This window comes from Dipodomys spectabilis, unplaced genomic scaffold (assembly GCF_019054845.1).
Source record: "Dipodomys spectabilis isolate Male_0828 unplaced genomic scaffold, ASM1905484v1 ptg000212l, whole genome shotgun sequence".
Taxonomy (NCBI): Eukaryota; Metazoa; Chordata; class Mammalia; order Rodentia; family Heteromyidae; genus Dipodomys; species Dipodomys spectabilis.
Window position 1 is genome coordinate 462,536 of NW_024870889.1, and position 12,239 is coordinate 474,774.

General features: G+C 44.7%; 1 pseudogene; it reads left to right on the plus strand.

Annotated features, from left to right (window-relative positions):
• Nucleotides 1–2,558: 2,558 nt before the first annotated feature.
• LOC122122610 lies at nt 2,559–2,922 on the plus strand (annotated as a pseudogene).
• Nucleotides 2,923–12,239: the final 9,317 nt, after the last annotated feature.

Genomic DNA, 12,239 nt, shown 5'->3' on the forward strand with positions numbered 1-12,239 from the left:
CCCAAGAGGTGAGCAAAATACAGACTAAATAAAAGTAAATTTGAATATGTTACAAACCTAACTGTGTAAGTATGCAAGAAAAACACTAAGGTTGCCAGGCAGGATCAAAAAGTACTCAAATGGGTGTCATTTAGAAGAGTTATGAGGTTAAGTAAAATATGAGATCACAAAGAGATTGAAAGAAAAGAGGTAGAAAGAGGAACACTTGCCAATGTGAGAGGAAAAGGGCAGGTGTAACTCTAACAGGAAATGACAAACAACTTAAGAAGGACCTGACGGCACAGGTGCACCTGGAATCAACAGCCTCCTAAGTTTAGACGCGCTAGTAACACTGTGGAACCTTCACTGATGCAGACCGGTCATCTGCAGTGTTAGGCATCCAGAGAGGTTCCCTGCATTGGAGGAGTTAGTAACCACTGCTTCTAGATGTTCAGAGTTGATATGTTTTAAGTTTTTGTGGTCCTGGGTCTTGAACTCAGGATCTCCACTTGCTAGACAGGTACTCTACCATTGAACTATGACTCTAGGGCTTTTTGCTTTAGTTATTTTCCAGGTCAGGTCTGTCTCTTTTTTTACCCTGACCAGCCTAGATCACAATCCTGCTCATCACCCCCACATGGCTGAGATGACAGGTATGAGCTACCACACCAACTTTCTTGTTGTTGAAATGAAAATCTCAAAAACGTTTTGCCTGCGTTGACCTTGAAGCACTAGACAGCGTGGCAAAGTAGACTTCCTGACCCTTGACCCTCATCCCAGCAGTGAGGGTACAAAGTATCAAATCAGAAAGTTAGGGCCCACTTTCTTTGATTTCTGGCTTCTCCATCCACTGCCTGGACAGCGCTTCCATTTCAGTCCAGGCTCCTTCACAGCTCCTGGCTCTAGTCCGTGGGTGGCTATGGGACAATCTTCAAGAGCCCTCACTTGACCCGTCAGCCTCCGGGCCTGGCCTCTCTATGTCTCTCTCTGGGGATGTTGCTGACCACAAGGCATGCCAATGTCGGAGGGTCCTTGGAACACAGCTAACTTGTGGTGAGAAAAGCCTGAACACCCACGGTCACAGGAAACACAGCTAACGGCCCCCATCCCCCCAGCCCAGTGGTGAGAAAAGCCTGGGAGCTCTGCAGCCAAATGGCTTCTGTCCACCCCAACCATACGCCAGGCTCTGGCTGCATCTCCAGACAGGTGGGCATAGCCGGGCGCTGGTGGCTCACGCCTGTAATCCTAGCTACTCAGGAGGCTGAGATCTGAGGATCGCGGTTCAAAGCCAGCCCGGGCAGGAGAGACCGTGAGACTCCAATCTCCAATAAACCATCAGAAAAAAAACCGGAAGTGGCGCTGTAGCTCAAGTGGTAGAGCGCTCGCCTTGAGCTGAAGAGCTGAGGGACATCGCCCAGGCCCAGAGTTCAAGCCCCACAGCCGACAAAAAAAACAGACAGGTGGGCAGGGCATGGGGCAGGAGGGATCTGAAGAGCTGTGCCAGGAACAAACGCTATTTGGGGTTTTCTGGTTTGTTTTGTTTTCATTTGGGGGTAGGTGGGAAAGCGTTGTTTTCTGAGGGATTTTCTTAGCCTGTACCAAGATTTAAATTCAAGACTTCATGCTTGAACAGCTTGCCAGTTCTGCTGGCACTCTACTGTTTGATCTATGCCTCCAGTCCTGCTTTTTTGCTGGTAATTTTGGAGATGGAGTCCAGGGAATTTTTCTGCCTGGGCTGACTTCCAGCCACAACCCTCCAGATCTCAGCCTCCTGAACAGCTGGGATTACAAGCATGAATCACCAGCCCCTGGCTAACAGCTGGGGTTTTTTTTAACATGAAGACCCAGCATCCTCAGGTCAACCCATGGGGCACTAGGGACAAGGGCCTGTTCTCAAGCATCCAGGGCAGGAATGAAGCCACCTGTCCAGGCACATCTTGTCATCTTTCCTGGGACACTGCCTATAGCAAGGCCACGGAGCTGCAATAGGCTCCAGGAGGCAGTTCATTAGCAATGGCGAGCAGTCCTTGGACCAGCAGGGGGAAAAGTTCCCGGGTGCACGCTACCCAAGGTGCAGTGTTAGATTGTGACCACCAGATGGCACTCAGTGTTCAGCTTTGCTTTTAATACCAGCGTTTGCAGGAAATGTATCCATCACTCAGCACACACCAGGGAGCCACTGTTACAGGCTTGCTGCTTATGTTAACCCAGTTCTCACACTCACCTCTGAGGTGCTGCACAGATTAATACTCAAGTTTAGAGAGTGGGACCCTGTCTAGGGTCTATGACAGTGACACTCAGAATCAGGATCCCTTCTAAAAGACTCCAGGGAGCTGCCACCTGCCTTCTGGCCTGTGAGGACAAAGATGGCCATCTAAGAGCCAGAAAGGCCACATGAAGCAAGCTGCAGATGTTGCGAGACTCCATTCTGGTTGGTCACATAACACCAGAACAAGGGACTTAAGAATAGATGGGGAGGGGCGGGGGAGGAAGGGAGGGACGGGGGAGGAAGGGATGGGAAGGGATGGGAAGGGAAGGGGAAACGAAGGAGGCAACAATGCTTGATAAGAAATGCACTCATGTGGCGGCGTGGTGCGAGCGGTATGGCGACCGAGGGAGACGTAGAGCTCGAGGTGGAGACCGAGACCAGCGGCCCGGAGCGGCCCCCCGAGAAGCCCCGGAAACATGACAGCGGTGCGGCGGACCTGGAGCCGGTCAGCGACTACGCGGAGAAGGAGATCCAGAGCTGCGACCTGGAGACGGCCATGTCCGTCATCGGAGATAGACGGTCCGGAGCAGAAAGGCAAACAGGAGCGGGAGAAGGCGTTGGCAAGGGTCACAGCCAAAAAGGAAGATCTGGAGCTGATAATGACAGAGATGGAGCTCTCTAGAGCCGCAGCAGAGAGGAGCCTGCGGGAGCACACGGGCAACGTGGTAGACTAACCAGCTGAGACGCGTTTTCTTAGACATTGTCTGGATTAACTTATTGCAATAAACTTTTTTTCTTATCTTGGAAAAAAATAAAAGAAATGCACTCATTACCTTGCTCATGTAATTGTAACCCCTCTGTATGGTATTTTCACAATAAAAATAAAATAAAATAAAAAATAAAAAAGGATAGATGGGATGCTCTAAGAGAGCCCACAATGATGGCACAAGGGCCCAGGAGACATGGAATGAGCACTCGAGGGCCAAAGCAAGGGCAACTGGATAAACATTAAATAACCTGGCACTGGACTGAAGCCAGCGCACCCCCGACTGCCTGCAGTCAATCAAGAGCACACCAGAAGCCTCTAGGTTCCTCGCAGTGACTGTGGCTGTTGAACTATGTCAATTGAAAAGGAATTGTTCAAACTTTAAATAAAAGGAGAGAGAATGCAGCCAAGAATCCAATGTTAAGAAATCCAAAATTAAGAAAAGTTTTGGAAGGGGCTTGGCGGGAACGGGTGAGAATGTTGGGAGGGTGGCACTGGTCAGGATGCACTGTGCTCATGAACCGCTTCGTTAAATGGGAACTCCTTTGTACAACTACAGAAGGACAGGTTTTTAAACGCAAAAAAAAAAAAAGGTTTAAGAAGAAAAGGAAAGGAAACCAATTGGGTTCCTAAAGCAATGTTATACACTCAAGAAATCTGTCTTCTACATAATCTAATAATAATAATCTACATAATCTCACTTCAGAGGCTCTGGATTCCAAGTGAATGAAAGCCTAAAAACCACTGAGGGGAAATGGTGGTACATATTTATAAAACCTTGAAACAAACAAGCTCTTCCTAAACATCACTGCGAAGGCACACAGAGACGGGTTTGACTATACAGGGTGCAATACTCTGGATGGCCAGTGGGAAAAAATAATATAGATACTAACAAAAAATAGAAAGTAATGATGTCATTCTCCATGCGCCCCCAGCACTGTTAGAAGTGCTTTATTACTCATTTAATCTCCATAACCAGTCTACAAAGTAGTAATGTTATTCCTAAAACAGATTTATTTTTAATGGAGGTCTGGCAGGGAGGGAAGCTGCGAGGGTAAGCGAGGTACGGGGCAGGACGCCATGCCGCGCTCCTAACCACAAGGGCAGCAGACACACCACACACCCCGAACCATCTTCAAAAGCAGATGGCGGAGATGCATGTGTACTTGTACCGATGAGAAGAGGTACAAACACCTCAATAGAAAGGCAGGCAAAAGAAGTTGTTGGCAAATGCAATCCACAAAAGTCACTCTGGCAATACCTGTAAGCCCAGCACAGCCTTACCAGCTAATCACAGGGATGTAACACAAGTGAGCCCCCCCCACCCCATCAAGGAGGCTGAGATGTAAAGATGAGCCCTTGTGAGATGGAAAGAATGGGTGTTTTAGGGGCGGGCCTGTGATGCTAGCAGGTGCAGGTGTTTACTGGAGACCTGCCTTAGTACCAAGAGCTATGGAAGAAAAGGGAAAGAAATGGGGAGAGAGCAGAAGGAACCTTGCTACAGACCCAGTGACAGTCCTAGTGACTTCCGGGAGCTGGGTGGTGCTGGTCCAGAAGCCTTATTCTGAGCTGAGCAGAGAGGCCCCACACTGACCTGTCCCTGGAGGAGGCCGTCCAGGCAGAGTGGTGACCTCGGGTGGGACAGCTCTCTGCAGTTAGGACTGACAGCTGGAACATCCCAGGTATCCAGGATGTCAAGTCCATCTGGGGAGAACAATCCAGAAGGATCACCACAGTGGCATAGAGGAAGAAAAATGTACATTCACTGGGGCCAAGTGATAGAGTATCAGCCTAGCAGGTACAAGGCCCTGAGTTCAGTCCTCAGTACTGCCAAAACAAAAACAAAGTCCCAGCCTGAGAGTTAGAGACCTGCTTAGGCTGTATAGGGAGACCCCATCTCAAAAAGCAAAATAATGATATGCAAATCAGAAGTACAATGGGGGGCTGGGAAGGTGGCTCGGTGGTAGAGTGCTTGCCTTGCATGCATGAGGCCCTGGGTTCGATTCCTCAGCACCACAAAAGCAGAAAGAGCTGGAAGTGGCGCTGTGGCTCAAGTGGTAGAGTGCTAGTCTTGAACTGAAGAGCTGAGGGACAGTGCCCAGGCCCAGAGTTCAGACCCCAGGACTGATTAAAAAAAATAAAAATTAAAAAAAGAAGTATGAGGTATCAATTCATACCCAGTAGGGTGGCTACTGGTTAAGAAAAAGTAGCGTGAGTGGTGATATAAAAAGCCTTGTACACTGTTGGTGGGAATGAAAAGTGGCATGTCCGTGTCCATCTGTCCTCTCCGTTGGATCTTTCACTTTATCTTCCATTTTAATTCAAATCTTACAAACTTGATTCCTCATCCCTTTTCTGCTCCCCGTTATAGACGCTCCACCCTGAAAGCGGCAACTGGTTCTTTCCTCGGTTCCTCTCCTCTCATGTCAGTCAGGCCACTGCACTGAAACTTTCCACATCGCTGGGCACTGGCGGCTTGCACCTGTAATCCTAGCTACTCAGAAGAAAGAGATCAGAGGATCAAGGTTCAAAGCCAGCCCAGGCTAAAAAAGTCCATGAGACTCTCATCTCTAATTACAAAAAAAAAGCTGTAAGTGGAGATGTAGCTCAAGTGGTAGAATGCCAGCCTGGAGCAAAAAGAAGCCAAGGGAGAGCACTAGGCTAAGAGTTCAAGCCCCAGTATATGTACATATAAAAGAAGAAGGGGCGGGGGGCTGAAGAAACCTTCCAGTGGCTGCCCTAACTCATAAGGGATAAAAGCCAAACGTGGGCTTTGGGGGGGGGCTCCTGCTGGGGTTTGATTCAGGTGTTCCACCATTTAATCAGCACCCCCAGTCCCCAAAGTCTTCATCTAACCACCCTTACCACTCATCCCCACACCACCCTCCCCGCCCAGCCACGCCCCCGAGTCAGCCCACAGCTCCGGAGAGTCGGAAAGCAACCTCTCCTGCCAGGTTAGCAGGAGAGCCCAGAACTCCTACAGGCAAGTCCTCACGCTCTGAAGTAAGAGTACAGAGGATGAAGCAGTCAGACATCTGACTGCTTTGATGTTTTTGCCTATGAAAACAAATCAAAAGTGTCTCAAGAAGCTCTTTCAGTGCATTAGACTGAAGTCACTCAGATGGACTCTTTCCCTCCCGATTTATTATCCAGCAGATGGTACCACTCAAGAAAGATCAGATTATGTAGGAAAATAAAGATGCTCTATTTTCTTTGCACATTTGATTTTTGTGACCCTGCTATATGTGCACATATGCACAAGAAAAGAAAGATGACAGCATAGATTGAGCATTAACAGTGGTTGTGGCGAAGTGATGGCATTAGGAATGCTTTCTGTTTTCTTCTTGATGCTTTTGTTATTCCCTGATTTTTTTCACAACAAACGTGAACTGATTTTATAAATGGAAAGGTATTTTCAATCAAGAGAAAATGAGAGCTTTCACTCTAAAACAAGATAAAGTAATAGAGACTGGATTTACCCACCTGCTGAAATAACTAAAATTAACTGGGCCAAATACATGGAGTGAGACTGCTCAAAACAGTCAGTAGCCAGTGACAACACACAATGATCCTGGAGAATGTGGAATCAAAGAAGGAGAGCCCTGCCGTCCTTCCAGCTTACTTCCTTGAGAAGGGACCCACACCACAGCCCCAGGGCAGGTGGCCAGGTGGAACTATTTAGACTCCTTGAGTTGAGGGAACAGAGCTGTGAGTCTGGGGAAGACTGAAGTAGTAAAGATGCTCAGGGCAGAGTACCAAAGAGGAGAGAGCTGCACAAACAGAACCCAAAGATGTGCAAGACCCCTGCAGGCATCCAGCAGAAAGTGAGCACGCAACGGGCAGGAGAGAGACCCCACATGAAAGGATGAAAGGCGGCGGCGCCCTGCTCTGTACAAGGATTGACTGGATGGCTCTTGGCTCACAAGGCAGTGGTGGTCAAGTATGAGGCAAGCTTTGCTTCAGAAGTGAAATGACAAGTTCTAGGCTACAAGCTACTGTCAACTCACCTACTATAAAAGCAAGCCCAGAGGCCATCAAACTTAATTGGTAACTTAACTTTAGGATTCCAAAACAAAGGTCAAGAATATGTATAGAAACACAAAGTTTCCATCACCCAATAAGATCATACGTGGCGTCCAATTAAATACTCTGAACATGGAACAAAGCCAGAATATATAAGGAGGAGAATGAGTCAAACCAAACCAACTCAGACTGACAAAGATGTTAGAATTAGCAAAGTCATTAAAATAGTTATTAAATGTACTACAGGACTGATATGGTGGCATAGACCTGTAATCCCAGCTACTTAGTTTAAGACCAGCACAATCAAAGGAAGAGCAAGATCCTATCTGAAAAACAAACAAAAAAGCCAAAGGACTAGAGATGTAGCTCAAGTGTTAGGACATCTGTCACAGAAAACAAGACCTTGATTTCAGTCCCCAATATAGAAGAAAAAGAAGGTGGAGGAGGAGTATTCCAAGTGTCCAAATATTAGAGCCATGAGGCATAAAGATCAAACCAAATTCCTATCACTGGGCATGGTATACACACCTATAATCCCAGCACAGAGAAGACTGAGGCAAGAGGGAAACAAATTTCAGGCCAGCCTGAGCTACACAGTGAAACTTACATTTTAAAAAACAGCAACAAAAAAAATAAAAAAAACAGCAACAACATTTTTTCCACATTTGATTAAAACTGTGAACCCTCAGACTCAGGAAACTCAGCAACCCCAAAGCACAGAAAACCTGGTAAAAATTCCACCAAGGCATATTGTACTCAAATTTCTCAAAACCAATAAGAAAGAGAGTTATCTTTAAAATCTATGAGAAAAAGCAAGCATATAATGGACAGAAGAGAGATGAAAGCAGCAACAGACTTATTGCCATTAATAAAACATGCAAGACAAAAGGGAAAACACCTTCAAAGCACTGAATGAAAACCCTGCTGACCCCTAACTCTATATCCAGCAAGTTTTTAATGCTTATTGCAAAATAAACACAATTTGAGACATACAAAGGCTTAAAGACTTCATCACTTGAACAGCCAGACTACAGGAAATGTTAGGTGTTAAAGTATATCCTTAATGTAGATTTTAAAAATGATGCCAGATAGAAATATGGATCTAAACAATAGAATATGGATCTAAACAATAGAATAGGCTGAAAATTATAACTATATGTTAATGATTAATAATTGATTATATACTTATTTAAATTCCTTTAACATATACTTTTCTATTTAAACAAACTAAACATGAGGTCTCAAAACATATACACCAATAAAACATGACAGTAGCAGAAAGGCTGGGAGAGGAATCACAGAGGAACATGACAAGGGTCTTATATCATAAATGAAGTAAAGTAGGGCTGGGAAGGTGGCTCAGTGGTAGAGCGCTTGCCTTGCATGCCGGAGGCCCTGGGTTCAATTCCTCAGCACCACATAAGCAAAAAGAAAAAGGCTAGAAGTGGCACTGTGGCTCAAGTGGTAGAGCGCTCGCCTTGAGCTGAAGAGCTGAGGGACAGCACTCAGGCCCAGAGTTCAGGCCCCACAACCGGACCCAAAAATTAAAAAAATAATAAAAATAAAAATAAAATAAATGAAGTGAAGTTAACATAAGAAGGTAAGTTAAGTATGTATACTATAGCCTTAAAACAGCCACTAAAATAACAAAACAAAGATTTACGGATTAAGAGTCAACAAATGAATTAAAATGGAATCATACACTATAAATATAAAACTATAATCATAAAAACAATAAATATAAAAATATAATAGGAGGGGCTGGGAAGGTGGCTCAGTGGTTGAGCGCTTGCCTTGCATGCATGAGGCCCTGGGTTCAGATTCCTCAGCACCACATAAGCAAAAAGAAAAAAGCCAGAAGTGGCGCTGTGGCTCAAGTGGTAGAGTGCTAGCCTTGAGCTGAAGAACTGAGGGACAGTGCCCAGGCCCAGAGTTCAGGTCCCACGACCAGACCCCGCCCCCAATATATATATATATATATATATATATATATATATCGTAGGAGGCAGAAAAAAAAAGAGAACAGAGACTAAATAGGATACATAAAAATAGTAAGGTGATAGATTTAAACCTAAGTATATTGAAAATCTACATTAAATGTAAGTGCCCCAATTTAAAGGCAGAAATTGTCAAGTAATACAAAACTATTTGATGCCTGTCAGTACCACAATTTAAATACAAGATATTAACAAGTTCAAAGCAAAAGAAAAGGAAAAGATGTATTATGCTAATACTAGTCAAAAGACAGCTGTCATCACTATAGCAACAACACAGAGAGCAGATTTTAGATCAAATAATATTTCCAGGAACAAGAAGATAATGATAAAGGAGTTAACTTACTCAAAGGACTCAGTAATCCTAAACACTCACATTCTTAGTAATAGATCAAAATACAAAAAGCAAGAAGTTACAACTGAAAAATGAAAAAGAAATCTACAATCATAGTCAGAAATTTCAGAAACTTTTTTCTTTTGGGTTTTTTTTTTTTTTTTGGTCAGTCGTGGGGCTTGAACTCTGGGCTTGGGCTCTGTCCCTCAGCTCTTCAGCTCAAGGCCAGTGCTCTACCGCTTGAGCCACAGCACCACTTCCAGTTTTCGAGTGGTTTATTGGAGATAAGAGTCTCACGGACTCCTGCCTGGGCTGGCTTTGAACCACGATCCTCAGATCTCAGCCTCCTTAGTAGCTAGGATTATAGGCGTGAGCCACCGGCACCCAGCTCAGAAATTTTTTTTCTTGCTAGAACTAGTACACAGAAAATTAACAAGAATACAGCAAAGTTGTGCACCATCATCAACCAATCTGACCTAACTGACATTTATCAAACACTCTACCCAACAGTGTAATACCCACTCTTCTCAAATGTACAAGTACTATTTATCAAGGTAGATCATATTCCGGGCCAGAAAACAGGCATAATTCATTTAAAAGGATTCATGTAATTCAAAGTAAATTCTCTGACTATGAGAGTAAGTAACAAGTCTGTAATAGAAAAAAAAGCCTTTAAAATCTACAATTAGCCCGGCACCAGTGTTTCACGCCTGTCATCCTAGCTACTCAGGAGGCTGAGATCTGAGGATGGCGGTTCAAAGCCAGCCAGGGCAAGAAAGTCCATGAGACTCTTATCTCCAATTAACCACTAGAAAACCGGAAGTGGCGCTGTGGCTCAAGAGGTAGAGCTCTAGCCTTGAGCTGAAGAGCTGAGAGACAGCACCCAGACCCAGAGTTCAAGCCCCATGACTGACAAAGAAAAAAAAATCTACAATTATTCAGAAGTCAAATAATATACTACTAAATAACCATGAATAAAAAAGAAAAAAGGGAAATTAGAACATATTTTGAACTGAAAATAATGAAAACTTCAAGTACCAGAATTTGGGGAATGTCATTCACTATAGACCAAATCATGTTCCCTTAAAATTTGTATGTTGGGGGAGAGGAGAGAATGTAGTTGTGGAGGTGGGAGGGAAGGGATGGTAGGGTAAACCAAAGGAGGAGGCAACATGCTTGATCAGAAATGTACTCATTACCTTGCTCATCTGATTGTAACCCCTCTGTACAGTATTTTCACAATAAAAAAAAACATATTTAAAAAAAATAAAAAATTTAAAAATAAAATAAAAAATTGTATGTTGATAATAGACCATTTAACAAAATGATACCAGAAAGCTGAAACATGTTTTGCTGAGGGTGGGAGACACGAGTGGAGAGAGAGCAAATACAGTCATTATATTCCATGTATATTATGTAATAGTTGAACTACACAACTTGAGGGAAAGTGGGGAGAGAATGATGAAAGGGGTGATCTTGATCAAGATGCAGTGTACTCAGAACCTGACTTGTAGAATCGAAAACCCCTCTGTACAACTACTTCAAAATTAATTAACTAAATTGGGCTGGGAAGGTGGCTCAGTGGTAGAGCGCTTGCCTTGCAAGCATGAGGCCCTGGGTTCAATTCCTCCGCACCACATAAACAGAAAAAGCCAGAAGTGGTGCTGTGGCTCAAGTGGTAGAGCACTAGCCTTGAGCTGAAGAGCTCAGGGACAGTTCTTAGGCCCAGAGTTCAAGCCCCATGACCAACAAAATAAATTAATTAATTAATTTAATTTAATTAACTAAATTAAAAATAATAGCCAGGCACTGGAGGCTCATGTCTGTAATCCTAGCTACTCAGGGGGCTGAGAATCAAGTTTAAAGACAGACTGAGCAGAAAAATCCTAGAGGTTCTAATTTCCAGTTAACCAGAAAAAGCTGGAAGTAGAGATGTGGCTCAAGTGCTAGAGCACCAGTCTTGAGTGGAAAAACTAAGTGAGAGCTCCAGGCCCTGAGTTCAAGCCCCAGTACCAGCACAAAATAATCCTTTGACTCATTTATAATAAAAGCCAAAAATGAGATAATGGGGAAGGAATGGGAGGGAATATGTGAACGGATATAGGAAATTCACAGAAGAATAAAATCCAGAGACTTCTATATCCCACCACAATGTACAAATTTTAAAACATAAAAATTCATCTGCTGAAATCTTAACCCCTAACATGATGCATATACACAGGGCTTTTAGGGAAGTTTGTTAGGTTAAATGAGGTTGGGGGAGGGGGGACTGCTCAGAAGAGGAGGGGATCTGTGAGCTAGGTGCGTGCCCACGTGCACACAGGTGCATCAGAGAAACCAGATGAACACACAGAAGGAAGGTGGCCACCTAAAAGCCACAAAGAGAAGCCTCACTTGACACCAGTTCTTCTTCCAGCATCTTGATCTTGGTCTCGTAGCCTCCAGAACCATGAGAAAACAAATTTCTGAAGTTGACAGCACCCCTCTGTGGTACCTTGCTACAACCTGACCAATATGCTACTACCGCAGTATGTGTGGGGGAATTTCAAACAGCATCTCCTATACTAGAAAAGAAAAGTGAGCTTGCACCCATGCCTCGCAGCTGTAATCCGAGCTATTCAGGAGGCTGATTATGAGGATTTCAGTTTGAAGTTGGCCCCAGCAGCAAAGTCTATCCGGCTCTGTTTCCAATTAACTAACAAAAGAGCTAGACTGGAAGTGTGGCTCAAGAGAGCCAGAGCAAAAAAGCTGAGCAAACCTTCTTCTCCTTCTCCAGGAAAACACCAGTAGGAGGGCCCGGGCTCCCCCGTCCCCGCCCCCCTCCCGTCCCCCTCCACCACCACCACCACCACCACCACCACCACCACCCCTCCCCCGTGCTTGGGAGGCTGGATCCCTGTCATCAAACTGGGCCACCCATAAAGGACATGAAGA